Source organism: Manis javanica, chromosome 16 (genome assembly GCF_040802235.1).
Source record: "Manis javanica isolate MJ-LG chromosome 16, MJ_LKY, whole genome shotgun sequence".
NCBI classification, from domain to species: domain Eukaryota; kingdom Metazoa; phylum Chordata; class Mammalia; order Pholidota; family Manidae; genus Manis; species Manis javanica.
In genome coordinates this window covers 65,312,022-65,339,795 of record NC_133171.1, presented here as the reverse complement: position 1 = coordinate 65,339,795, position 27,774 = coordinate 65,312,022, and the positions used below count along the sequence as shown (strand labels likewise).

The following is a 27,774-nucleotide window of genomic DNA, read 5'->3' as shown; positions in this document are numbered from 1 at the left end:
ATTAGGGTGATGTTGGCTTCATAGAATGAGTTTGGGAGTATTCCCTCTTCTTCTATTTTGTGGAACACTTTAAGGAGAATGGGTATTATGTCTTCTCTGTGGGTCTGATAAAATTCCGAGGTAAATCCGTCTGGCCCCGGGGTTTTTTTCTTGGGTAGTTTTTTGATTACCGTTTCAATTTCTTCGCTCCTAATTGGTTTGTTTAACTTTTGTGTTTCTTCCTTGGTCAGTCTTGGGAGGTTGTATTTTTCTAGGAAGTTGTCCATTTCTTCTAGGTTTTCCAGCTTGTTGGCATATAGGTTTTCATAGTAGTCTTTAATAATTCTTTGTATTTCTGTGGAGTCTGTCGTGATTTTTCCATTCTCATTTCTGATTATGTTGATTTGTGTTGATCCTCTTTTTCTCTTAATAAGTGGGGCTAGAGGCTTATCTATTTTGTTTATTTTCTCGAAGAACCAGCTCTTGGTTTCGTTGATTTTTGCTATTGTTTTATTCATCTCAATTTTGTTTATTTCTTCTCTGATCTTTATTATGTCCCTCCTTCTGCTGACTTTAGGCCTCATTTGTTCTTCTTTTCCCAGTTTTGATAATTGTGATGTTAGACTATTCATTTGGGATTGTTTTTCCTTCTTCAAGTGTGCCTGGATTGCTATATACTTTCCTCTTAAGACTGCTTTCGCTGCCTCCCACAGAAGTTGGGGCTTAGTGTTGTTGTTGTCATTTGTTTCTATATATTCCTTGATCTCTATTTTGATTTGTTCATTGATCCATTGATTATTTAGTAGCATGTTGTTAAGCCTCCATGTGTTTGTGAGCCTTTTTGCTTTCTTTGTAGAATTTATTTCTACTTTCATACCTTTATGGTCTGAAAAATTGGTTGGTAGAATTTCAATATTTTGGACTTTACTGAGGCTCTTTTTGTGAGCTAGTATGTGGTCTATTCTGGAGAATGTTCCATGTGCACTTGAGAAGAATGTATATCCTGTTGCTTTTGGATGTAGAGTTCTATAGATGTCTATTAGGTCCATCTGTTCTAGTGTGTTGTTCAGTGCCTGTGTGTCCTTACTTATTTTCTGCCCGGTGGATCTATCCTTTGGGGTGAGTGGTGTGTTGAAGTCTCCTAAAATGAATGCATTGCAGTCTATTTCCCTCTTTAGTTCTGTTAGTATTTGCTTCACAAATGCTGGTGCTCCTGTGTTGGGTGCATATATATTTAGAATGGTTATATCCTCTTTTTGGACTGAGCCCTTTATCATTATAATGTCCTTCTTTATCTCTTGTTACTTTCTGTGTTTTGAAGTCTATTTTGTCTCATGTTAGTACTGCAACCCCTGCTTTCTTCTCACTGTTGTTTGCCTGAAATATGCTTTTCCATCCCTTGACTTTTAGTCTATGTTTATCTTTGGGTTTAAGGTGAGTTTCTTGTAAGCAGCATATAGAGGGGTCTTGCTTTTTTATCCATTCTATTACTCTGTGTCTTTTGACTGGTGCATTAAGTCCATTTAGATTTAGGGTGACTATTGAGAGATATGTACTTATTGCCATTGCAGGCTTTAGATTCATGGTTACCAAAGGTTCAAGGTTAGCTTCTTTAGTATCTTACTGCCTAACTTAGCTCGCTTATTGAGCTGTTATATACACTGTCTGGAGATTCTTTTCTTCTCTCCCTTCTTATTCCTCCTCCTCCATTCTTCATATGTTGTGTGTTTTTTATTCTGTGCTCTTTTTAGTGGTGCTCCCATCTAGAGCAGTCCCTGTAGGATGCCCTGTAGAGGTGGTTTGTGGGAAGCAAATTCCCTCAGCTTTTGCTTGTCTGGGAATTGTTTAATCCCACCATCATATTTAAATGATAGTCGTGCTGGATACAGTATCCTTGGTTCAAGGCCCTTCTGTTTCATTGCATTAAGTATATCATGCCGTTCTCTTCTGGCCTGTAGGGTTTCTGTCGAGAAGTCTGATGTTAGCCTGATTGGTTTTCCTTTATAGGTGACCTTTTTCTCTCTAGCTGCCTTTAAAACTCTTTCCTTGTCCTTGATCCTTGCCATTATAATTACTATGTGTCTTGGTGTCATCCTCCTTGGATCCTTTCTGTTGGGGGTTCTGTGTAATTCCATGGTCTGTTCGAGTATTTCCTCCCCCAGTTTGGGGAAGTTTTCAGCAATCATTTCTTCAAAGAGACTTTCTATCCCTTTTCCTCTTTCTTCTTCTTCTGGTACCTCTATAATACAAATATTATTCCTTTTGGCTTGGTCACATAGTTCTCTTATTGTTGTTTCATTCCTGGAGATCCTTTTATCTCTCTCTATGTCAGCTTCTATACGTTCCTGTTCTCTGGCTTCTATTCCTTCAATGGCCTCTTGCATCTTATCCATTCTGCTTATAAATCCTTCCAGGGATTGTTTCACTTCTGTGATCTCCTTCCTGACATCTGTGATCTCCCTCCGGACTTCATCCCACTGTTCTTGCATTTTTCTCTGCATCTCATCCCATTGCTCTTGCATTTTTCTCTGCATCTCTGTCAGCATGTTCATGATTTTTATTTTGAATTCTTTTTCAGGAGGACTGGTTAGGTCTGTCTCCTTCTCAGGTGTTGTCTCTGTGATCTTTGTCTGCCTGTAGTTTTGCCTTTTCATGGTGATAGGGATAGTTTGCAGAGCTGGTACAAGTGACCGCTGGAAGAGCTTCCCTTCTTGTTGGTTTGTGGCCTTCCTCTCCTTGGAGAATAGCGACCTCTAGTGGCTTGTTCTGGACAGCTGTGTGCAGACAGGGCTTCTGCTTCCTGCCCGGTTGCTAAGGGGTTTATCTTCGCTGTTGCTGTGTGCGTGGCCTGGCTGGGGTTGCTCCTTCAAAATGGCGGAGTCCCGTTGGAGGGGGAGCGGCCGGGAGGCTATTTATCTCCGTAAGGGGCCTCTGTGCTCCCTGCTGCCCAGGGGTTTAGAGTGCCCAGAGATCCCCAGATTCCCTGCCTCTGGTCTAAGTGACCTGTCCTGCCCCTTTAAGACTTCCAAAAAGCACTCTCCAAACCAAAACAACAACAGCAACTATGAGAGAGTGAACAGAAAAAAAAAAAAAAAAGGAAAAAACACGAGATTTTTTTTTGTCCTCAGGCACCGGTCCCAGGCACCCGCTCACTGGTCCTGCTGCCCTGTCTCCCTAGCGCCAGGGTCCCTGTCCCTTCAAGGCTTCCAAAAGGCACCCGCCCACCGGTCCCGCAGGGAAAAACACGCGATATTCTTTGTCCTCAGGCTCTCATCCCAGGCACCCGCTCACCAGTCCTGCCGCCCTGCCTCCCTAGCACCGGGTCCCTGTCCCTTTAAGGCTTCCAAAAAGCACTCGCCAGAAAGAGAAAAAAAAAGGGGAAAAACATGCGATTTCCTCCGTCCTCAGGTGCCAGTCTCAGGCACCCGCCCACCATTCCCACAGGGAAAAACGCGCGATATTCTTTGTCCTCAAGCGCCGGTCCCAGGCACCTGCTCACCGGTCCTGCTGCTCTGCCTCCCTAGCACCAGGGTCCCTGTCCCTTTAAGGCTTCCAAAAAGCACTCGCCAAAAAGAGAAAAAAAAAAAAAAGGGTGAAAAATGCATGATTTCCTCCGTCCTCAGGTGCTGGTCTCAGGCACCCGCCCACCAGTCCTGCAGGGAGAAATGCGGGATATTCTTTGTCCTTTGGCGCCGGTCCCAGGCACCCGCTCACCAGTCCTGCTGCTCTGCCTCCCTAGCACCGGGGTCCCTGTCCCTTTAAGGCTTCCAAAAAGCACTCGCCAAAAAGAGAAAAAAAAAGGGGGGAAAACGCGTGATTTCCTCCGTCCTCAAGTGCCCGTCTCAGGCACCCGCCCACCGGTCCCGCAGGGAAAAACGCGGGATATTCTTTGTCCTCAGGTACCAGTCCCAGACACCTGCTCACCGGTCCTGCCACCCTGCCTCCCTAGCAACGCGGGCCCTGTCCCTTTAAGGCTTCCAAAAAGCACTCGCCAAAAAAAAAAAAAAAAAAAGCTCTGGTTTCTTTCCACCCGCCGGGAGCCCGGGGGAGGGGCGCTCGGGTCCCACCGGGCTGGGGCTTGTATCTTACCCCCTTCTCCAGGCGCTGGGTTCTTGCAGGTGTGGATGTGGTCAGGATGTTGTCCTGTGTCTTGTGGTCTCTATTTTAGGAAGATTTTTCTTTGTTATATTTTCATAGCTCTATGTGTTTTTGGGAGGAGATTTCCACTGCTCTACTCACGCCGCCATCCTGGCTCTGCTCCTCAACATTAAGGATTTTTATCTGCCCTGACTGCTGTAGTTGTCCTGGAAGAAGGAAATCTGGAGAAAACCAGCATTGGGCAATTTGGTGAATCTCAGTAGACAGCTGGAGCCAACTCTGAACACAGGCCTGAGAATTTTCCCTGGGAGAGCATACTTCTACCAAGAGTAGACCAACCACCTTCCCCTACCCATATCATTCATCAAGACAGAGAGAGATGTTGCCTGTATCCACAAAGCCCAGAACATATCCTACTGATTGTTCTGAGGACTCCCATCACATGTGGGGTTATCCCATCTCCATTTAAGGTTATAAATTTGGTAATGGTTTTTTACAACCCTCATCCCACAAACTCTAGCAGGGTTCTCAGAGCATTGCTCACAGTTGAAAAGATAATAACGACCAACTATGGAATCTAAAATTTTGTGGTAGCCATGGTAATGATTACAAAAAAGAATGAAATACTAACTTAAAAAGTATTTACTCTAATATATCCAAAATGTTACCATTATACATTTAATTAATGTAAAATTATCAGTGAAATGTTTTATGTTCTTTTTTTATACTCAGTATTTTAAATCCAATGTATTTAAAACTTTCAACAACATTGATTCTGATAGCCACACTCAGTTGCTGAGTTGCCACAGGGTTCATAGCTCAGGTTGATTTTCTAAATCAAATCCAACTTTCATCCCTGATGCAGTGATTTGGTTGAATAAAGTGACTACCAGGGTAAAACTCAGTGTCCTCAGTGTCCACTGACTTTTTTACCCCAGCTACACAGCTACTGTTGATGAAAAGAAAATCCTAGAGTAAAACTCCCAGAAAGAGTTACTAGAGTTTTATTTGAGCCCAGATTTAGGACAGCTGCTTGGGAAACAGTCTTTTGGAAGAAAAGTGCTCCAGAAGGAAAACCTTTCTTACAAGCCTATATACTCTTTTGAACAAAGGATACATAGGTCATGATGTCAAAAGTATAGATTAGTACATACAGAAATTGATGTTACAGGGTATTTCTTGATCATTACCTAAGCATAAGGAAATATCATGAAAATATTCAGGTGTAAAGCATATGTACAAGGTTTGTCCTACAGACCATAAATCAGGTCTTTGTTTTAGATAACCCATGCATTAAGGCCAGGAGCTTCTGAGAAGCACACATTCTTAGCACTTCTTCTTGACATTATTCAATGATTTTTTTTAAAAGTCCCAATTTTACCTGACTCTAAGAGCCAGGGAATGTTGATTGGAGGCCCCGTTTTATTGAGCCGTTAAAAAGTCAGTATAGTAAACTGTATGGGATTTTTATCCATTGGCTCTGAATTTACCATGTCACTGGAGTCTCTACAAGGATAAAGATATATTCCTGACCAGCCTCATTTGGAAAATGAGGGTTCTGAGGTTTAGAGTAGAAAGAAGCCTGAGCAACTTCAGACACTCATTTAGAACTTACAATGTGGGGGATGCTTTCTATAAATTATGAACGTGCACAAGGAGGAGGCAGAAAACTCTAGCTTTCTTATTCAATGAGGACTTATTTGGGGGATCCTCTCAGGGCTAGGCTTGGTAATGTGAAGACAACAGGAAATACAACAGGAAGGCAACAGGAAGGCAGCAGGGCATTCGATTCACTACCTGAAAGAGATGTTTGTCTCCTTGATAATTTACATAGAGAACATTGCATTGATCATAATTGTACTGAAGGATGATGAGTCATGGCAAAGTGTCAACGCCCCTGAAGATTACCTAGAATAAAATCTAAAATATTATATTTTGACAAAAATCACTGGCTGCACCCTCCCTACATACCATCTCCTTTTCCTTCCTAAACGTAGTGTCTCCTGACTTTTATCACCATGAATTAGTTTGTGTGATGTTCAGATGAGTACCTGTAGAATCCTCATTTGAGGATCAAAGTGAATGTGAAGTCTTTTTTCTACTGCACATTTGTGAAATTGATTCATGTTGACTCACAGAGTTACTTCAATGAGTAACGTTTAATTTGTTTTGCAATCCTTTAATTTTCTGCATAAACTTCATTGTTTGCTTTCCCACTGTTGATGGACATTTGGATTTGTTATTCTTTGGTTATGTTTCAGAAACTCTATTCTTTTTTCATGGTCTCTTGCAACATGTGCTTAAAATTAAAATATGGAATTAATGTCACATCCTGTAGATATGGTAAAGTGTGATTGTGTATTTGGTATGAATTTGTGGATGGTATGTGTGTCTATTAATGTATTTTCTTGCTGTGTTTTAAAAATGTTGCTTAATAGCTTTGAACAGTTTTAGAGAATTATTAGACATACCTCTTCGAGAGTATTGATTTTTCTATGTCTGTGCATCCCTGTCTGTCAATGTATCCCTCTCTCTTCTCCTTGGAAAACAAGTATACAATTATGTACATGGGACATGTTCTTTATAAATATTAATGTATAAATGTCAACCCCTATGGAATGAAAATTCTATATGATTTCTACAACTTCATATCTCTTTTGTTTCCCCCCACAGTTATTACAGTGGAAACTCAGAAAATAATAGACATGTCCCATCCGCCTAAACCATTCTGAAGATGCCTGTTTCACATTTTGCAAACAGTAGTTCTGTTTCACCTGCCTCAGGTGTTTGGAGAGGGAGAATCCAGATTGCCTTTCCTCACGTGTCTAGACCAACATGGCTCTAGAAAAACTGGTGACTGAGATAAAAAACTGAATGCCCTGCTGCTCCCCAAACACAGGGACCTTGTATTTCCTATGACCTTCACATTACCAAGCCCAGCCCTGAGAGGATCCCCCAAATAAATCCTCATTGAATAAGTAAGAGTTTGCTGCCTCCTCCTTGTGCATGTTCATAATTTATAGAAAGCGTCCCCCACACTGTAAGTTCTAAATGAGTGTCTGAAGTTGCTCAGGCTTCTTTCTACTCTGAACCTCAGAACTCTCATTTTCCAAATGAGGTTGGTCAGGAACATATCTTTATCCTTGTAAGGACTCCAATAACATGGTAAATTCAGAGCCGAGTGATAGAATCCCATATATTAAGTATCAATAATAAATAACCTCCAATCAACATTATTTGGGTTCTCAGAGTCAAATAAAATTGGGACTCTTTAAAAATGACTCTGAAGCTATGTGGCTTTTGTAAAAAAAAAAAAAAAGTCACTGTAGCAGTGAGTACACTGAGTTTTATCCCAGTGGTTATGTATTCAACCAAAATACAGAATTAGGGGTGAAAGTTGGATTTGAACACCACATTTGTAGACCAATCTGAGCTTTCTAGAAGAGTAGTTACAATCCACATATGGAAATTCAGCAATTGAAATAAAGCTAGTCAAAAACAACATTGTTAGAAATTTAAAATACACATTATTTCAAATACTGAGCACAAAAGAAGATAATTTTATTTATTTTATTTATTCTTTTTAATTTTGTTATCATTATTCTACAATTACATGAAGAACATTGTTCACTAAGCTCTCCCCTACCCCAAGTCCCCCCCCACAAACCCCATTACAGTCACTGTCCATCAGCATAGTAAGATGTTGTAGAACCACTACTTGTCTTCTGTGTGTTGCAAAGCCCTCCCCTTTCCCCCACACCCCACATTATACATGCTAATCATAATACCCCCTTTCTTCTTCCCTGCCCTTATCCCTCCCTACCCACCCCCTCACATTCTCCCCAGTCTCTTTCCCTTAGGTAACTGTTAGTCTATTCTTGGGTTCTGTGATTCTGCTGCCGTTTCCTTCCTTCAGTTTTTCTTTTGTTCTTATACTCCACAGATGAGTGAAATCTTTTGGTATTTGTCTTTCTCTGCTTGGCTTATTTCACTGAGCATAATACCCTCTAGCTCCATCCATGTTGTTGCAAATGGTAGGATTTGTTTTCTTCTTATGGCTGAATAATATTCCATTGTGTATATGTACCACATCTTCTTTATCCATTCATCTACTGATGGACACATAGGTTGCTTCCATTTCTTGGCTATTGTAAATAGTGCTGCGATAAACATAGGGGTGCATCTGTCTTTTTCAAACTGGAGTGCTGCATACTTAGGGTAAATTCCTAGAAGTGGAATTCCTGGGTCAAATGGTAAGTTTATTTTGAGCATTTTGAGGAACCTCCATATTGATTTCCACAATCATTAAACTAATTTACATTCCCACCAGCAGTGTAGGAGGGTTCCTCTTTCTCCACAACCTCGCCGACATTTGTTGTTGTTTGTCATCCTTACTGGTGTGAGGTGATATCTCATTGTGGTTTTAATTTACATTTCTATGATAACTAGCGATGAGGAGCATCTTTTCATGTGTCTGTTGGCCATCTGAATTTCTTCTTTAGAGAATTGTCTATTCAGCTCCTCTGCCCATTTTTTAATTGGATTATTTGCTTTTTGTTTGTTGAGGTGCGTGAACTCTTTATATATTTTGGATGTCAAGCCTTTATCAGATCTCTCATTTATGCATATATTCTCCCATACTGTAGGGTACCTTTTTGTTTTATTGATGGTGTCCTTTTCAGCTTGATATAGTCCCACTTGTTCATTTTTGCTTTTGTTTCCCTTGCTCGGGGAGATATATTCATGAAGAACTCACTCATGTTTATGTCCAAGAGATTTTTGCCTATGTTTTTTTCTAAAAGTTTTATGGTTTCATGACGTACATTCAGGTCTTTGATCCATTTTGAATTTACTTTTGTGTGTGGGGTTAGACAGTGATCCAGTTTCATTCTCTTGTAGCTGTCCAGTTTTGCCAGCACCATCTGTTGAAGAGACTGTCATTTCCCCATTGTATATCCATGGCTCCTTTATCGAATATTAATTAACCATATATGTTTGGGTTAATGTCTGGAGTCTCTAATCTGTTCCACTGGTCTGTGGCTCTGTTCTTGTGCCAGTACCAAATTGTCTTGGTTACTACGGCTTTGTAGTTGAGCTTGAAGTTGGGGAGTGAGATCCCTGCCACTTTATTCTTCTTTCTCAGGATTGCTTTGGCTTTTTGGGGTCTTTGGTGTTTCCATATAAATTTTTGAACTATTTGTTCCAGTTCATTGAAGAATGTTGTTGGTAATTTGAAAGAGATTGCATCAAATCTGTATATTGCTTTGGGCAGGATGGCCATTTTGACAATATTAATTCTTCCTAGACAAGAGCATGGGATGTTTCCATTTGTTAGTGTCCTCTTTAATTTCTCTTAAGAGTGTCTTATAGTTTTCAGGGTATAGATCTTTCACTTCTTTGGTTAGGTTTATTCCTAGGTATTTTATTCTTTTTGATACAATTGTGAATGGAATTGTTTTCCTGATTTCTCTTTCTATTGGCTCATTGTTAGTCTATAGGAAAGCCACAGATTTCTGTGTGTTAATTTTGTATCCTGCAACTTTACTATATTCTGATATCACTTCTAGTAGTTTTGCAGTGGAGTCTTTAGGGTTTTTTAGGTACAATATCATGTAATCTTCAAATAGTGACAGTTTAACTTCATCTTTACCAATCTGTATTCCTTGTATTTCTTTGTTTTGTCTAATTGCCGTGGCTAGGACCTCCAGTGCTATGTTAAATAACAGTGGGAGAGTGGGCATCCCTGTCTTGTTCCCGATTTCAGAGGAAAAGCTTTCAGCTTCTCACTGTTCAGTATGATGTTGCCTGTGGGTTTATCATATATGGCCTTTATTATGTTGAGGTACTTGCCCTCTATACCCATTTTGCTGACAGTTTTTAACATGAACGGGTGTTGAATTTTGTTGAATGCTTTCTCAGCATCTATGGAGATGATCATGTGGTTTTGTCTTTCTTTTTGTTTAGGTGGTGGATGATGTTGATGGATTTTTGAATGTTGTACCATCCTTGCATCCCTGGGATGAATCCCACTTGGTCGTGCTGTATCATTCTTTTGATATATTTTTGAATACGGTTTGCTAATATTTTATTGAGTATTTTTGCATCTACATTCATCAGGAATATTGGTCTGTAATTTTCCTTTTTGGTGGGGTCTTTGTCTGGTTTTGGTATTAGGGTGATGTTGGCTTCATAGAATGAGTTTGGGAGTATTCCCTCCTGTTCTATTTTTTGGAAAACTTTAAGGAGAATGGGTATTATATCTTCTCTGTATGTCTGATAAAATTCCGAGGTAAATCCATCTGGCCCGGGTTTTTTTTTCTTAGGTAGTTTTTTTATTACCACTTCAATTTCTTTGCTGGTAATTGGTTTGTTTAGATTTTGTGTTTCTTCCTTGGTCAGTTTTGGAAGGTTGTATTTTTCTAGGAAGTTGTCCATTTCCTCTAGGTTTTCCAGCTTCTTAGCATATAGGTTTTCATACTAATCTCTAATAATTGTTTGTATTTCTTTTGGGTCTATTGTGATGTTTCCTTTCTCATTTCTGATTCTGTTGATGTGTGTTGATTCTCTTTTTCTCTTAATAAGTCTGGTTAGAGGCTTATCTATTTTGTTTATTTCTCAAAGAACCAGCTCTTGGTTTCATTGATTTTTTTTCTATTGTTTTATTCTTCTCAATTTTGTTTATTTCTTCTCTGATCCTCCTTCTGCTGACTTTAGGCCTCATTTGTTCTTCTTTCTTCAATTTTGATAATTGTGACATTAGACTATTCATTTGGGTTTGTTCTTCATTCTTTAAATATGCCTGGATTGCTATATACTTTTCTCTTAAGACTGCTTTTGCTACTTCCCACAGAAGTTGGGGCTTTGTGTTGTTGTTGTTGTCATTTATTTACATATATTGCTGGATCTCCATTTCAATTTGGTCATTGATCCATTGACTTTTTAGAAGCGTGTTGTTAAGCCTCCATGTGTTTGTGAGCCTTTTTGCTTTCTTGGTACAATTTATTTCTAGTTTTATACCTTTGTGGTCTGAAAAGTTGGTTGGTACAACTTCAATCTTTTTTAATTTACTGAGGCTCTTTTTGTGGCCTTGTATGTGGTCTACTCTGGAGAATGTTCATGTGCATTTGAGAAGAATGTGTATCCTGTTGCTTTTGGGTGTAGAGTTCTATAGATGTCTATTAGGTCCATCTGTTCTAGTGTGTTGTTCAGTGCCTCTGTGTCCTTACTCATTTTCTGTCTGATGGATCTGTCCTTTGGAGTGAATGGTGTGTTGAAGTCTCCTAAAATGAATGCATTGCATTTTATTTCCTCCTTTAGTTCTGCTAGTATTTGTTTCACATATGCTGGTGCTCCTGTGTTGGATGCATATATATTTATAATGGTTATATCCTCTTGCTGGACTGAGCCCTGTATCATTATGTAATGTCCTTCTTTATCTCTTTATCTCTTGTTACTTTCTTTGTTTAAAAGTCTATTTTGTCTTATACTAGTACTGCAACACCTGCTTTTTTCTCCCTATTGTTTGCATGAAATATCTTTTTCCATCCCTTGACTTTTAGTCTGTGCATGTTTTTGGGTTTGAGGTGAGTCTCTAATAAGCAGCACATAGATGGGTCTTGTTTTTTTATCCATTCAGTGACTCTGTGTCTTTTGATTGGTGCATTCAGTCCATTTACATTTAGGGTGATTATCAATAGGTATGTACTTATTGCCATTTCAGGCTTTAGATTCGTGCTTACCAAAGGTTCCAGGTTACTTTCCTTACTATCTAAGAGTCTAACTTAACTCAGTATGCTGTTACAAACACAATCTAAAGGTTCTTTTCTATTTCTCCCCCTTTTTCTTCCTCCTTCATTCTTTATATATTAGGTATCAAATTCTGTACTTTTTGTCTATCCCTTGATTGACTTTGGGATAGCCAATTTAATTTTGCATTTGCCTCGCAATCAGCTGCTCCACCCTCCCTACCATGCTTTTACTACCTCTGGTGACAGCTATCCAACCCTAGGAACACTTCCATCTATATCAGTCCCTCCAAAATAGCCTGCAGAGATGGTTTGTGGGAGGTAAACTCTCTCAGCTTTTGCTTATCTGGAAATTGTTTAATCCGTCCTTCAAATTTAAATGATAATCTTGCTGGATAAAGTAATCTTGGTTCCATGCCCTTCTGTTTCATGGCATTTAATACATCATGTCACTCCCTTCTAGTCTGTAAGGTTTCTGCTGAGAAGTCTGATGTTAGTCTGATGGGCTTTCCTTTGTATGTGATCTTATTTCTGCCTCTGGCTGCTTTTAACAGTCTGTCCTTATCCTTGATCTTTCCCATTTTAATTACTAAGTGTCTTGCTGTTGTCTTCATTGGGTCCCTTGTGTTGGGCGATCTGTGGATCTCCATGGCCTGAGAGACTATGTCTTCCCCAGATTGGGGAAGTTTTCAGCAACTACCTCCTCAAAGACACTTTCTATCCCTTTCTCTCTCTCTTCTTCTTCTGGTATCCCTATAATGCAAATATTGTTCTGCTTGGATTTGTCACAGTTTTCTCAATATTCTTTCATTTTTAGAGATCCTTTTTTCTCTCTGTACCTCAGCTTCTTTGTATTCCTCTTCTCTAATTTCCATTTCATTTATCTTCTCCTCCACCATATCCAAACTGCTTTTAATACCCTCCATTGTGCTCTTCAATGATTGGATCTCTGACTGGAATTCATTCCTGAGTTCTTGGATGTCTTTCCGTACCTCCATTAGGATGATGATGATTTTTATTTTGAACTCCCTTTCAGGAAGAGTCACGAGGTCCATATCACTTAAATCTTTCTCGGGAGTTGTATTAACAATTTTACTCTGGACAAGATTCCTTTGGCATTTCCTGTTTGTATATGGCACCCTCTAGTGTCCAGAAGCTCTATTCTGTAGCTGCTGAGCCCCTGAAGCAATGCCGGGGGTCACAGGGGAGCGGTACTGGTGCCTGGGGGTAGGAAAGAGCTGTACCCCGCCTCCTGGTTGCTGTGCCTGTCTACACTGCCTGACCCAGTGGGCCAGTCACACAGGCATAAGTTTTTGTCCCAGAACAGCCAGATATGGATCCCTGCTTTCCACAAGAAGCTGGAATCCCAGTCTCCCCAGGAACTCCAACCCAGTAGTCATGCGAGTCTCATGAAAGCACCATGAAATGTAGGTTCGTGCTCCCAGAGCAGATCTCCAGAGCTAGGTATTCAGCAGTTCCAAGCTTTTCACTCCCTCCCTGCTCCGTTTGTCTTCCTCCCGCCAGTGATCTGGGGTGGGGGAGGGTCTCGGGTCCCACAGAGCCACAGCTCTGGTACATTACCCCATTATCTGGGGTCTGCTCTTTTCTCCAGGTGTGTCCCATCTGATGCCGTCCTCTTTTCTGTTGCTCTCTCAGGATTAGTTGCACCAATTAAATTTTCTAATTGTATCCAGTTTTAGGAGGAAGCCTCTGTCTCTCCTCTCACGCTGCCATCTTTAATCCCTCTCCCATAATTTTATTTTAATTACATGTTATAATACTTTGGAAACATTGGAATAAACATTTCTTAAAGTCAGTATTTACTCTTAATTTTGTAATTACTGGTGTGGCTACCACAAATTTAAAATTACGTATGCAGGTCTAACTATCTTTCAGCTGTGAGCACTGTACTGAGCACACTGCTAACAGTTTGTGGGATGAGGATTGTGAAAAACCATTACCAAATTTATACCCTCCAATAGAGATTTACCTCACATGTGATGGGATTCTCCAGAACCATCAATGAGTATATGTTCAGCTCTTCATGGGTACAGGCAACATCTCTCCCCTTGAACAGTGAGATGGGTAGAGGAAGGCAGTTGGTCCACTCACCATAGAAGTGCACCATTCCAGGGAAAATTCTCAGGCTTATATTCAGCACTGACTTCAGCTCTCCTGAGACTGACCGAATTGCCCAATGTCAGCTTTTTCCAGATTTCCTTTTTCCAGGGCAACTGCAAGCACTCATGGCAGATGTGAAGCTTGTGAAGACTTTATTTAGATCATTTAGGGGCTCTGGTTTATGATCTGAAGAAGAGGACGTTCGAAGAATTAGTCAAATGGCCCAAGAATATGTAGGTATTTGGTGGGACAAATCCAGGTCTATGTGACCATGAAGCTGATGCTTTCAAGTGATTCTCAGTGCTCATCAAACCTCTGAATCCATCTAACTCTGTACCACTTGATCAAACACCCAAACCCAAGACTGAAGAGATTTTCCAGTACAGGCACTCACTCTACACTCAAAATATGAACCAGGGATGCTAAGGAATCCAGTTCCTAAAATATCATTTATCACCTTATCTCCTAACAAAAACATATTAACTCCCTATACTGTAATAAATTCCTACAATTTAGTGGCTAAAAAACATATTTTGATTGTCTCACAGTTGCTGCAGGTAAGAATTTCACACATGGCTTAGAAGGGTTTTCTGCTTCTGGGTCTCACCAGACTTCCGTCCATGTATCAGGCAGAGAACAGTTTCATTAGCCTCATGATTGTGGAGAGACTTATTTATAAGGTTGGCAGTACACATTTAGTTGAAGCCATAGGACTGTGTTCATTTTTCTTTTTGAAGGTTGCACAAAATTTCTTGGCATGTGGGCTTCTCCATTATGGCCATTTCCTGAATGGCAGCTTACTTCTTCAGAACAGAGAAAGAATATCTCATCTACGTCCCAGTCCTTGTTCTGAGGACTTACATCTGATTAAACCAAATTAATTGCCAAGATGATTGGTTGGCATTTCATCCACTTTGTTAAAGAGGAATGTAAACAGAGGCAGCATTTCCTTCAAACCTAATTTTCCTCACCTACCAATGTTTTGTTCTAAGGTTTTCTTGACTTTGGAATTTGAGAAATAAACAAGTTTTCTCTGATACACTGGGATCCACTTGAGGGGAATTACTGAAAGTGGATATAATAACAAGGAATGGCTTTTGGTAGGTGCACATTTCCCATCGACTCACCCAGGATCAAAGAATTCTGAATGATGGTGGAGAAACCATTGCTTGCCAAATAAGATCTGAAAGATGTTCTCCCTATCATTATGGTCCAATTCCTATTAGGGCAGTTATGAACTCTCTTTAACTGTTTCAAAAACCATAATTAAGGCCTCAACAATGCCTTTTTTCTTTCTTTTAATTTTTATTTTGCTATCATTAATGTACAATTATATGAACAACATTATGGTTACTAGACTCTCCCTATTATCAAGTCCCCACCACATACCCCATTACACTCACTGTCGATCAGCATAGTAAGATGCTATTGAATCATGACTTGTTTTCTCTGTTATACTGCCTTCTCCGTGTCCCCGCCTACATTATACATGCTAATAGTAATGACCCTTTTCCCCCCTTATCCTTCCCTTCCCACCCATCCTCCCCAATCCCTTTCCCTTTGGTAACTGTTAGTCCATTCTTGGGTTCCATGAGTCTGCTGCTGTTTTGTCCCTTCAGTTTTTGCTTTGTTCTTATACTCCACAGATAAGTGGAATCATTTGATACTTATCTGCAGATGAAAGAAATCATTTGATACTTATCTTTCCATGCCTGGCTTATTTTACTGAGCATAATACCCTCTAGCTCCATCCATCTTGTTCCAAATGGTAGGATTTGTTTTCTTCTTTTCTTTACTTTTTTTTTCTGCTGATAGAGTATAAATTTGTTGATAGAGGATTTTTTTTGTTATCATTAATCTACAATTACATGAATAACATTATGTTTACTAGGCTCCCCCCTTCATCAAGTCCACCACACACATCCCATTACAGTCACTGTCCATCAGCATAGTAAGATGCTGTAGGATCACTACTTTTCTTCTTTGTGTTGTACAGCCCTCCCCATGCCCCCTTACATTATACATGCTAATAATAAATCCCCCTTTTTCCCCCACCCTTATCCCTCCCTTCCCACCCATCCTCCACAGTCCCTTTCCCTTTGGTAACTGTTAGTCCATTCTTGGGTTCTGTGATTGTGCTGCTGTTTTGTTCCTTCAGTTTTTCTTTGTTCTTATAACCCAAACATATATGATCAATTAATATATGATAAAGGAGCCATGGACATACAATGGGGAAATGACAGTCTTTTCAACAGATGGTGCTGGCAAAACTGGACAGCTACATGCAAGAGAATGAAACTGGATCACTGCCTAACCCAATACACAAAAGTAAATTCGAAATGGATCAAAGACCTGAATGTAAGTCATGAAACTAAAACTCTTAGAAAAAAACATAGGCAAAAATCTCTTGGACATAAACATGAGCAACTTCTTTGTTTTATTCTTATTGCTGAATAATATTCCATTGTGTATATGTACCACATCTTCTTTATCCATTCATCTACTGATGGACACTTAGGTTGCTTCCATTTCTTGGCTATTGTAAATAGTGCTGCTATAAACACAGTGGTGCATATGTCTTTTTAAAACTGGGCTGCTGCATTCTGAGGGTAAATTCCTAGGAGTAGAATTCCTGGGTCAAATGGTATTTCTACTTTGAGTTATTTGATGAACCTCCAAACTGCTTTCCACAATGGTTGAACTATTTTACATTCTCACAAGCAGTGTAGGAGGGTTCGCCTTTCTCCACACCCTCGCCAACATTTGTTGTTGTTTGTCTTTTGGATGGTGGCCATCCTAACTGGTGTAAGGTGATATCTCATTATAGTTTTAATTTTCATTTCTCTGATGACTGTTAGCGATGTGGAGCATCTTTTTATGTGCCTGTTGGCCATCTGAATTTCTTCTTTGGAGAGGTGTCTGTTCAGCTCCACTGACCATCTTTTAATTGGCTTATTTGTTTTTTATTTGTTGAGGTACATGAGCTCTTTATATAATTTGGATGTCAACCCCTTATCATATATGTCATTTATGAATATATTCTCCCATACTGTATGTTCTACAGATGGTGTCCTTTGCTGTAAAGAAGCTTTTAAGTTTGCTGTAGTCCCATGTGTTCATTTTTGCTTGTGTTTCTCTTGCCTGGGGAGATATGTTCATGAAGAAGTTGCTTATTGCAAACCAAAAAGAGTGGGTTGAATTTCCATTTATTAGTGTCCTCTTTAATTTCTCTCAAGAGTGCCTAGTTTTCAGGGTATAGGTATTTAACTTCCTTGGTTAGGTTTATTCCTAGTTATTTCATTCTTGTTGATGCAATTGTGAATGGAATTCACAATTTCTCTTTTTGCTAGTTCATTGTTAGTGTATAGGAATGCCACAGATTTCTGTATATTAACTTTGTATCCTGCAACTTTGCTGAATTCCGATATTAGTTCTAGTAGTTTTGGAGTTGAGTCTTTAGGGTTTTTGATGTACAATATCATGTCATCTGCAAATAGTAACAGTTTGACCTCTTGTTTACCAATCTGGATGCCTTGTATTTCTTTGTTTTGACTAATTGCTGTGGCTAGGACCTCCAGTACTATGTTGAATATAAGTGGGGAGGGTGGGCATCTCTGTCTTGTTTCCCATCTTTGAGGAAAAGCTTTCAACTTCTCACTGTTAAGTATAATGTTGCCTGTGGGTTTGTTGTATATGGCCTTTATTATGTTGAGGTACTTGCCCTCTATACCCATTTTGTTGAGAGTTTTTATCATGAATGAATGTTGAATTTTGTCAAATGCTTTTTCAGCATCTATGGAGATAATCATGTGTTTTTTGTCCTTTTTGTCAATGTGGTGGATGATGATGGATTTTCAAATATTGTTACCATCCTTGCATCCCTGGGATGAATCCCACTTGATCATGATGGATGATCTTTTTAATGTATTTTTGAATTCGATTTGCTTATGCTTTGTTGAGTATTTTTTCATCTATGTTTATCAGGAATATTGGTCTGTAATCTTCTTTTTTTGTGGTGTCTTTCCTGGTTTAGGTTTCAAAGTGATGTTGGCCTTGTAGAATGAGTTTGGGAGTGTTCCCTCCTCTTCTACTTCTTGGAAAACATTAAGGAGGATGGGTATTAGGTTTTCACTAAATGTTTGATAAAATGTAGTAGTGAAACCATCTGGTCCAAGTGTTTTGTTCATAGGTAGTTTTTTGATTACCAATTCAATTTCCTTGTTTGTAATTGTTCTATTCAGATTTTCTGTTTCTTCCTGATTCAGAATTGGCAGGTTGTATTTTTCTAGAAAGTTGTCTATTTCTTCTAAGTTATCCAGAGTGTTACCATATAATATTTCATACTATTCTCTCATATTCTTTGTATTTTGGTGGTGCCCATCAAGATTTTTCCTTTCTCATTACTGATTCCATTTATGTGTGTTAGACTCTCTTTTTTTCTTGATAAGTCTGGGTAGGGGTTTATCTATTTTGTTTATTTTCTCGAAGAACCAATTCCTGCTTTCATTGTTTCCTTCTATTGTTTTATTCTTCTCAATTTTATTTCTGTTTAATCTTTATTATGTCCCACCTTCTACTGACTTTGGGCTTCATTTGTTCTTCCTTTTCTTGTTTCATTAATTGTGAGTTTAGACTATTTGGGATTGTCCTTCTTTCCTGAGGTAGGCCTGTATTGCAATATATTTTCCTCTTAGCATGGCCTTCGCTGCATCCCACAGATTTTGTGGTGTTGAATTATTTTTGTCACTTGTCTCCCCATATTGCTTGATTTCTGTTTTTACTTGGTCATTGATCCATTGATTATGTTATTAAGCCTCCATGTGTTTGTGGACTTTTTCATTTTCTTTGAGTAATATATTTCTAGTTTCATACCTTTGTGATCTGATAAGCTGGTTGGTACAATTTCAATAATTTTTAATTTACTGAGGTTCTTTCTGTGGCCGAGTATATGATTTATTCTTGAAAATGTCCACTGTGCACTTGAGAAGAGTGTATATCCTCTTGCTTTTGGATGGAGTGTTCTGTAGATGTCCGTTAGGTCCATCTAATATGTTGTTCAGTGCCTCTGTCACTTTACTTATTTTCTGTCTGGCTGATCTGTCCGTTGGAGTGAGTGGTGTGTTGAAGTCTCCTAAAATAAATGCATTGCATTCTATTTCCCCTTTAATTCTGTTAGTATTACATATTTGTTTCACATATGTACGTGTTCCTGTATTGGTTGCATAGATATTTATAATAGTTATATCCTCTTGTTGGACTGACCTTTTTATCATTATGTAATGTCCTTCTTTGTCTCTTGTTACTTTCTTTGTTTTGAAGTCTCTTTTGTCTGATACAAGTACTGTAACTCCTGCTTTTTTCTCTCTATTAATTGCATGAAGTATCTTTTTCCATCCCTTTACTTTCAGTCTGTGTATGTCTTTGGGTTTGAGGTGTCTTGTAGGCAGCATATAGATAGGTCTTCTGTTTTTTTTTTTTTATCCATTCAGTTACTCTATGTCTTTTGATTGGTGCATTCAGACAATTTACATTCAGGGTTATTATTGATAGGTACATACTTATTGCCATTGCAGCCCTTAGATTTGTGGTTACCAAAGGTTCAAGGGTAATTTTGTTACTATCTAACAGTCTAATTTAAATCATTTTGTGTGCTATTACAAACACACCCTAAAGGTTCTTTTTTTCCCTCCTTTTTCTTTTTATTCCTCCTCCATTCTTTGTATGTTATGAAATATATTCTGTACACTTTGTCTATCCTTTGGGTGAGATCTATTTAGCCTTAGGAATACTTCCATCCGTAGGAGTCCTTCCAAAATGCACTGTAGAGGTGGTTTGTGGGTGGCAAATTCTCTCATCTTTTGCTTATCTGAACATTGTTTAATCCCTCCTTCAAATTTAAATGATAACCTTTCTAGGTAGAGTATTCTTGGTTAAAGGCCCTCTGCTTCATTGCATTAAATATATCATGCCACTTTCTTCTGGCCTGTAAGGTTTCTATTGAGAAATCTGATAACAGCCTGATGGGTTTTCCTTTTTGTCTGATTTTTTTTCTCTCTCTAGCTGCTTTTGAAAGTCTGTGCTTATCCTTAATCTTTGCCATTTTAATTATTATATGTCTTGATGTTGTCTTCCTTGGGTCCCTTGTGTTGGGAGATCTGTGCACTCCATAGGTTGAGAGCTATCTCCTTCCCCAGATTGGGGTAGTTTTCAGCAATTACCTCTTCAATGACACTTTCTATCCCCTTTTCTCTCTCTTCTTCTTCTGGTAGCCGTATAATGCAAATATTGTTCTGTTTGGATTGGTCACACATCTCTCTCAATATTCTTTCATTCTTAGAGTTTCTTTTTCCTCTCTGTGCCTCAGCTTCTTTGTATTCCTCTTCTCTAATTTGTTTTCCATTTACCATCTCTTCTACTACATCAAATCTGCTTTTAAATCCCTCCATTGTATGTTTCATTTCAGATTGGAATTTCTTAATGATTGAGTCTCTGTCTTAAATTCATTCCTGAGTTCTTGAAAATTTTTGTGTACCTCCATAAGCATGTTTATGATTTTCATTTTGAACTCTCTTTCAGGAAGATTGGTGAGTTCAGTTTCATTTGGCCCTTTTTCTGAGGTTTGTGAGATTTGGGTCTGAACCAGGTTCTTTTGATGTTTTATATTTCTATGTGGTGCCCTCTGGTGCCCAGAAGCTCCAGTCTCTGGAGCTGCTCAGCCCCTAGACTGAGGCTGGGGATCATAGGGGAGCAGAGCTGGTGTCTGGGGGAAGGAAAGTTCTGTTTCCTGATTCTCATCTGCAGTGTCTGTCTCCAGTATCACAGCCAGTGGGCCGAGCACACAAGTGTAAGCCTCTGTGCTTGGGGTCTCTACCTGTTGTAGGCGGGGCCTCCCTCTGGCTGGCCTGATGTCACCACAGTGACTTCCGGTTTGCGAGCAGGTGCTGGCAGGTCAGGAGGGAGGTGCAGCAGGCTGCATGTCACAGTAGGGGGCTTCAGAACTGAGCAGCTAGCCTGCGGGGTGGAGCCCCTGAAGCTCCTCAAAGTTCCTAACCTGATGGGCAGAGCGCACCCAGACGACCTTGTCCAGCTCTCCCTTCTCCCGTGCAGCAAGCTCCATGTCACTCCCACCCCTTCAGCAGCCCTCTCACTGCTACGATGCCTCCCAGACCACCTGCCTTTCCTCTGTCACAGAGCAGCTGTATATGGATCCCACCCTCCACAAACAGCTGGAATCTCAGTCTCTCAAGCACTCTGTCTGTCCTAGCTCCCCATCCCCACCAACCTCCAGAGCAGCACACAATGTAGGTTTTTGCTTGCAAATCAGATCTCCAAGGCTAGGTGTTCAGCAGTTCCAGGATTCCACCCCATCCCTGCCTCATTTCTCTTTCTCCTGCCAGTGAGCTGGGGTGGGGGGAATGCTTGGGTCCCACTGGATCAAGGCTTTGGTATGTTACCCTGTTTTGTGAAGTCAGCTCTGTTCGTGATGTCCGTATGCAGTCTGGTTCAGCCTTCTTTCCTGTTGCTGTTTTAGGGTTATTTGTATTAGTTAACTATGTTTTTGTACTATTTCTGGTTTTGGGAGGAGTTCTCTGTCTCACCTCTCATGCCGCCATCTTGAATCTCATCAGCACTGCCTTTTAACACTGCTCATTTATTTTAATTATTTTGACTGTCTAAAAAAATGAACCATGGTCACATAAAACTTGGGACAAACCTCAGGTGATGTTACTCAATAGTGCCCCAGTGTTTCCATTAGCAAAACTTGTTTTCTATATTAAAAAAAGAAAATCTCATATCAGGAGGAAAAGATAGCAGTGTGAGTTGTGTGGTGGAAAACACTTCCCAAAGCTACATATATTCTGAAAATGCAGCAAATACAACTATTCCTAAAAGAGTGACCAGAAGTAACAGTCCACCAGGTAGTCTACATCTGTGAGTAGACAAGATTTCATGGAAAAAGGTAAAGTACAAAGCTGTGACCTGGCAGGACCCAAGCAGTTCCCCAACCCCAGGTGGGAGGAAAAGAATCAGAGTGGGGAGGGAGTGGAAGCACAGGACTGTCAAATAACCAGCTGCAGTAATCTGCCCTAGGAGCACAGACACACATTGCATAGTAGTCTCGATATTAAAGGAGCTGAAAAGCAAAGTCTGAGACAAAGACTGCAAACAGGTTCCCACAGCCAGCTCCCTTGGGACAAAGGAAAAGCAAGTGTTTTAAAGTCTTTAATGGATAAAGGATTTAACAGGTGTAAAAAATCGTCCTGGCACACTCAGTCTAGCAGGCTGGGAACTTCAAGGAGCTTCAGGTGCCCTATCCACCAGGTTAGCAATGTAGTGCCAATGCCCCTCACCACGAAAAGCAGCCTGCTATTCCATACTCCATGCTGGGACCTGTGCACAAACCAGCTGCTGTGTCATTTCTGCAGACCTGCTGGAGGGCAACCATGCCTACAGCAAATATACATCTTAATGCAGAGGCTTCTACCTGCACACCACTAACCAGCCCAGAACCAGAGGCAGCTCTCTGTTTGTGGTTGACTGGCACAGACAGTGGAAACAGGTGTAGAGAACAGGAGACATGAAGGGAATTTGTTCTCATGGCACAACACGCACTACTTGCCTGCAACACCTGGCAGTGCCCTAGGTCATCCGGCAGGCTGCCCTGCCCATGGCAGTTTAGGGGATTAACCCAGAGGCTGCTTCCTGTGCACAGTTGACCAGCACAGACAGCAAAGATGGGTGTGGAGACCAGCAAGCAGGAAGGGACTTTGTTCTCCAAACTGACACACATGTCACTTATGGGTGACCACTCCTATTGCTCCAGGACCATGAATAGTCATAAAAACCTTGTCCAATCCAAAATCCCTCAAACACCAGAAAGAGGGCTCTGTGAGACTGAAATCACCACTCTTCCAGAAAAAGAGTTCAAAATAAAAGTCGTAAGCATACTAATGGAGCTACAGAAAAAAATATTCAAGAGCTAAGGGACAAATTCAGGAGGGAGATAACAGAACTGAAACAAACAATGGAGAGATTTGAAAGCAGATTAGATGAGGTGGAAGAGACTGTTCATGGAACAAGAATCAGAGAAAAAGAATATAGAGAAGCTGAGGCAGAGAGAGAAAAAAAGGATCTCTGGGAATGAAAGAATATTAAGAGAACTGTGTGACCAAGCCAAATGGAACAATATTTGCATTTTACAGATACCAGGAGAAAGATAAAAAGGTATAGAAAGTGTCTTTGAAAAAATAATTAGTGAAAACTTCCTCAATCTGGCATTTCCCTTAAAATGCAAAGATCAAAGACAAGGGCAGAGTAATAAAAACAGCCAGAGAGAGAAAAAAGATCACTTACAAAGGAAAACCCATCAGGCTATCCTCAGACTTCTCACCAGAAACCTTACAGGCCAGAAGGGAGTGACATAATAAATTCAATGCAATGAAACATAAGGGCCTCAAACAAAGATTATATTGTCCAGCAAGATTATCATTTAAATTTGAAGGAGGGATTAAACAATCACCAGATAAGCAAAAGCTGAGAGAATTTACCTCCCACTAACCATCTCTACAGTGTATTTTGGAGAGACTGCTATAGATGGAAGTGTTCCTAAGGTTTAATAGCTGTCACCAGAGGTAATAAAACCACAGTAGAGAAAGTAGAAAAGCTAATTACTAAGCAAATGCAAAATTAAATTAACTATCCCCAAAGTCAACCAAGGGATAGACAAAGAGTACAAAATATGATACCTAATATATAAAGAATGGAGGGGGAAGAAAAAAGAGGAGAAAAAGAAAGAACCTTTAGATGCATTTGTAATAGCATATTAAGTGAGTTAAGTTAGACTCTTAGATAGTAAGGAAGTTTCCCTTGAACCTTTGGTAACTACGAATCTAAAGCCTGCAATGGCAATAAGTACATACCTATCGATAATCACCCTAAATGTAAATGGACTGAATGCACCAATCAAAAGACATGGAGTCACTGAGTGGATAAAAAAAAAAAGACCCATCTATATGCTGCCTACAAGAGACTCACTTCAAACCCAAATACATACACAGACTAAAAGCAAAGGGATGGAAAAAGATACTTCATTCAATTAATAGGGAGAAAAAAGAGGGAGTTACAGTACTTGTATCAGACAAAATAGACCAAAACAAAGAAAGTAACAAGAGACAAAGAATGACATTACATAATGATAAAAGGGTCAAAACGACAAGATGATATAACCATTATAAATACCAATGCACCCAACACAGGAGCACCTACATATGTGAAACAAATACCAACAGAATTAAAAGAAGATTTAGAATGCAATGCAATCATTCCAGGAGACTTCAACACTCCACTCACACTGAAGGTCATATCAATCAGACAGAAAATAAGTAAGGACACAGAGGCACTGAACAACACACTAGAACAGATGTACCTAACAGACATCTACAGAACTCTATACCCAAAAGCAGCAGAACACACATTATTCTCAAGTACATATGGACCATTTTCAAGAATAGATCATATACTAGGCCACAAAAAGAGCCTCAGTAAATTCAAAAAGATTGAAATTGTACCAACCAGTTTCTCAGACCACAAAGGTAGGAAACTAGAAATAAATTATGCAAAGAAAATGAAAAATCCCACAAACAAATGGAGGCTTCACAACATGCTCCTAAAAAACCAATGGATCAATGACCAAATGAAATCAGAGATCAAGCAATATATGGAGACAAATGACAACAATAATTCAACACCACACAATCTGTGGGAAGCAGTGAAGGCTGTGCTGAGAGGAAAGTATATTACAATACAAGGCTTACCTCAGGAAAGAAAATATATATGTATGAGCAGTCTAAACTCACAATTAACAAAACTAAAAAAGGAAGAACAAAGGAGGCCCAAAGTCAGTAGAAGGAGGGACATAATAAAGATTAGAGCAGAAATAAATAAAATCGAGAAGAATAAAACAATAGAAAGAATCAATGAAAGCAAGAGCTAGTTCTTTGAGAAAATAAACAAAATAGATGAACCCTTAGCCAGACTTATCAAGAAAAAGGAGAGTCTACTCACATGAACAAAATCAGAAATGAGAAAGGAAAAATCACTATGGACACACAGAAATACAAAGAATTATTAGAGAATACTATGAAAAATTATATGCTATCAAACTGGATAACCTAGAAGAAATGGACAACTTTCTAGAAAAATACAACATTCCAAGGCTGATCAAGAAACATAAAATCTGAGCAGAACAATTACCAGCAACTAAATTGAACTGGTAATCAAAAACCTACCTAAGAACAAAATCCCAGGACTAGATGGCTTCACTGCTGAATTTTACCAAACACTTAGTAAAGACCTAATACCCATCCTCCTTAAACTTTTCCAAAGAGTAGAAGAAGAGGGAATACTCCCAAATACATTCTATGAGGCCAGCATCACTCTAATACCAAAACCAGGCAAAGGCACCACAAAAAAAAGAAAATTACAGACCAATATCCCTGATGAACATAGATGAAAAATACTAAACAAAATACTAGCAAACCGAGTTCAAAAATACATAAAAAAACATCATCCATTGTGATCAAGTGGGATTCACCCCCCAGGATGCAAGGATGGCATAACATTTGAAAATCCATTGACATCATCCACCACATCAGCAGAATGAAGGAAAAAAACCACATGATCATCCCCTTAGGTGCTGAAAAAGCACTCAACAAAATTCAATATCCATTCATGATAAAAACTCTAAACAAAATGGGTATAGAGGGCAAGTACCTCAAAATAATAAAAGGCAAATATGACAAACCACAGCCAACATTATACTTAACAGCGAGAACCTAAAAGCTTTTCCTTTAAGATCAGGAAAAAGACAAGGATGCCCACTCTCTCCACTTATATTCAACAGAGTACTATAGGTTTTTATCATGGCAATCAGACAACACAAAGAAATAAAAGGCATACAGATAGGCAAAGAAGAAGTTAAACTATCCCTGTTTGCAGATGACATGATATTGTACATAAAAAGCTCTAAAGGATCCACTCCCAAACTACTAGATCTAATATTTTAATTCAGCAAAGTATAAGGATACAAAATTAATACACAGAAATCTGTGGCATTCCTATACACTAACAATGAACTAGCAGAGAGAGAAATCAGGAAAACAATTCCATTCACAGTTGCATTAAAAAGAATAAGGTACCTAGGAATAAATCTAACCGAGGAAGTGAAATACTTTTACTCTGAAAACTACAAGACACTCATATCCAAGGTTAACATCCAAAATATATAAAGAACTTACATGCCTCAAAACTCAAAAAGAAGATAACCTGATTAAAAAATGGGCAGAGGATATGAACAGATTCTTCTCCAAAGAAGAAATTCAGGTGGCCAACAGACACATGAAAATATGTTCCACATAACTAATCATCAGAGAAATGCAAATTAAAACCACAATGATACATCACCTCACACCAGTAAGGATGGCCAGCATTGAAAAGACTAAGAACAACAAATGCTGGCAAGGATGTGGAGGAAAGGGAACCCTCCTACACTGCTGGTGGGAATGGAAACTAGTTCAACCATTGTGGAAAGCAATATGGAGGTTCCTCAAAAAATGAAAAATAGAAACACCATTTGATCCAGGAATCCCACTCCTTGGAATTTACCCAAGGAAAAAATACATATGCACACCTATGTTTATCACAGCACTGTTTACAAAAACCAAGATATGGAAGCAACCTAAGTGTCCATCAGTAGATGAATGGATAAAGATGTGGTACATATGCATGATAGAATACTTTTCAGTCATAAGAAAGAAAGAAATCCTACCATTTGCAACAATATGGATGGAGTTGGAGGAGATTATGCTCAGTGAAATAATCCAGGCAGAGAAAGTCAAGTGCCAAATGATTGCCCTCATTTGTGGAGTATAACAGCGAAGTAAAACTGAAGGAACAATACAGCATCAGACTCAGAGACTACAAGAAAGAACAAGTGGTTACCAAAGGGGAGGGGTGGAGGAGGGCAGGTGGTGAGGGAGGGAGAAGGGGATTGAGAGGTATTATGTTTAGTACACATGGTGTGGGGTTCACGGGGAGAACAGTGTAGCACAGAGAAGGCAAATAGTGAATCTGTGGCATCTTGCTGCACTGATGGACAGTGACTGCATTGGGATATGGGTGTGAGTTTGATAATACTGGTAAAGGTAGTACCCATGTTGTTTTTTCATGTGAACCTTCATAAGAGTGTATATCAATAATTACTTAATAAGAAATTTTAAAAAGTTGAAATAGATATCAAGCAATATATGGAGACAAATGAAAACAACAGCACAATGCCCCAACTTCTGTGGGACACAGTAAAGGTAGTTATCAGAGAAAGGTAATAGCAATCAAGGCATAGTTAAAGAGGAACAATTCCAAATAAATACTCTAAATTCACAGTTATTGAAACCATAAAAAGAAGAATAAATGAGGCCTAAAGTCAGTAGAAGAAGGAACACAATAAAGATCAGAGAAGAAATAAGTAAATTGAGAAGAATAAAACAATAGAAAAAATTAATGAAACCAAGAGCCAGTGCTTTGACAAAATGTGCAAAATAGATAAACCACTAACCAGACTTATCAAGAAAAAAAGGGAATCTACACACATAAACAGAACCAGAAACGAGAAAGGAAATATCACTATGGACACCACAATAAGACAAAGAATTATTAGAGAATACTATGAAAACTATATGCTAACAAACAGGATAACCTAGAAGAAATGGACAACTTTCTAGAAAAATACAACTTTCCAAGACTGACCAAGGAAGAAACAGAAAATCTGAACAGA

The 27,774-nt window shown here is 39.3% G+C and overlaps 1 protein-coding gene across 1 annotated transcript in view; it reads right to left on the bottom strand.

Moving 5' to 3' along the window:
- LOC108400704 (histone H2B type 1-L) overlaps positions 1 to 27,774 on the bottom strand; it is a 489,024-nt gene that overhangs the window by 359,644 nt on the left and 101,606 nt on the right. The window lies entirely within an intron of this gene.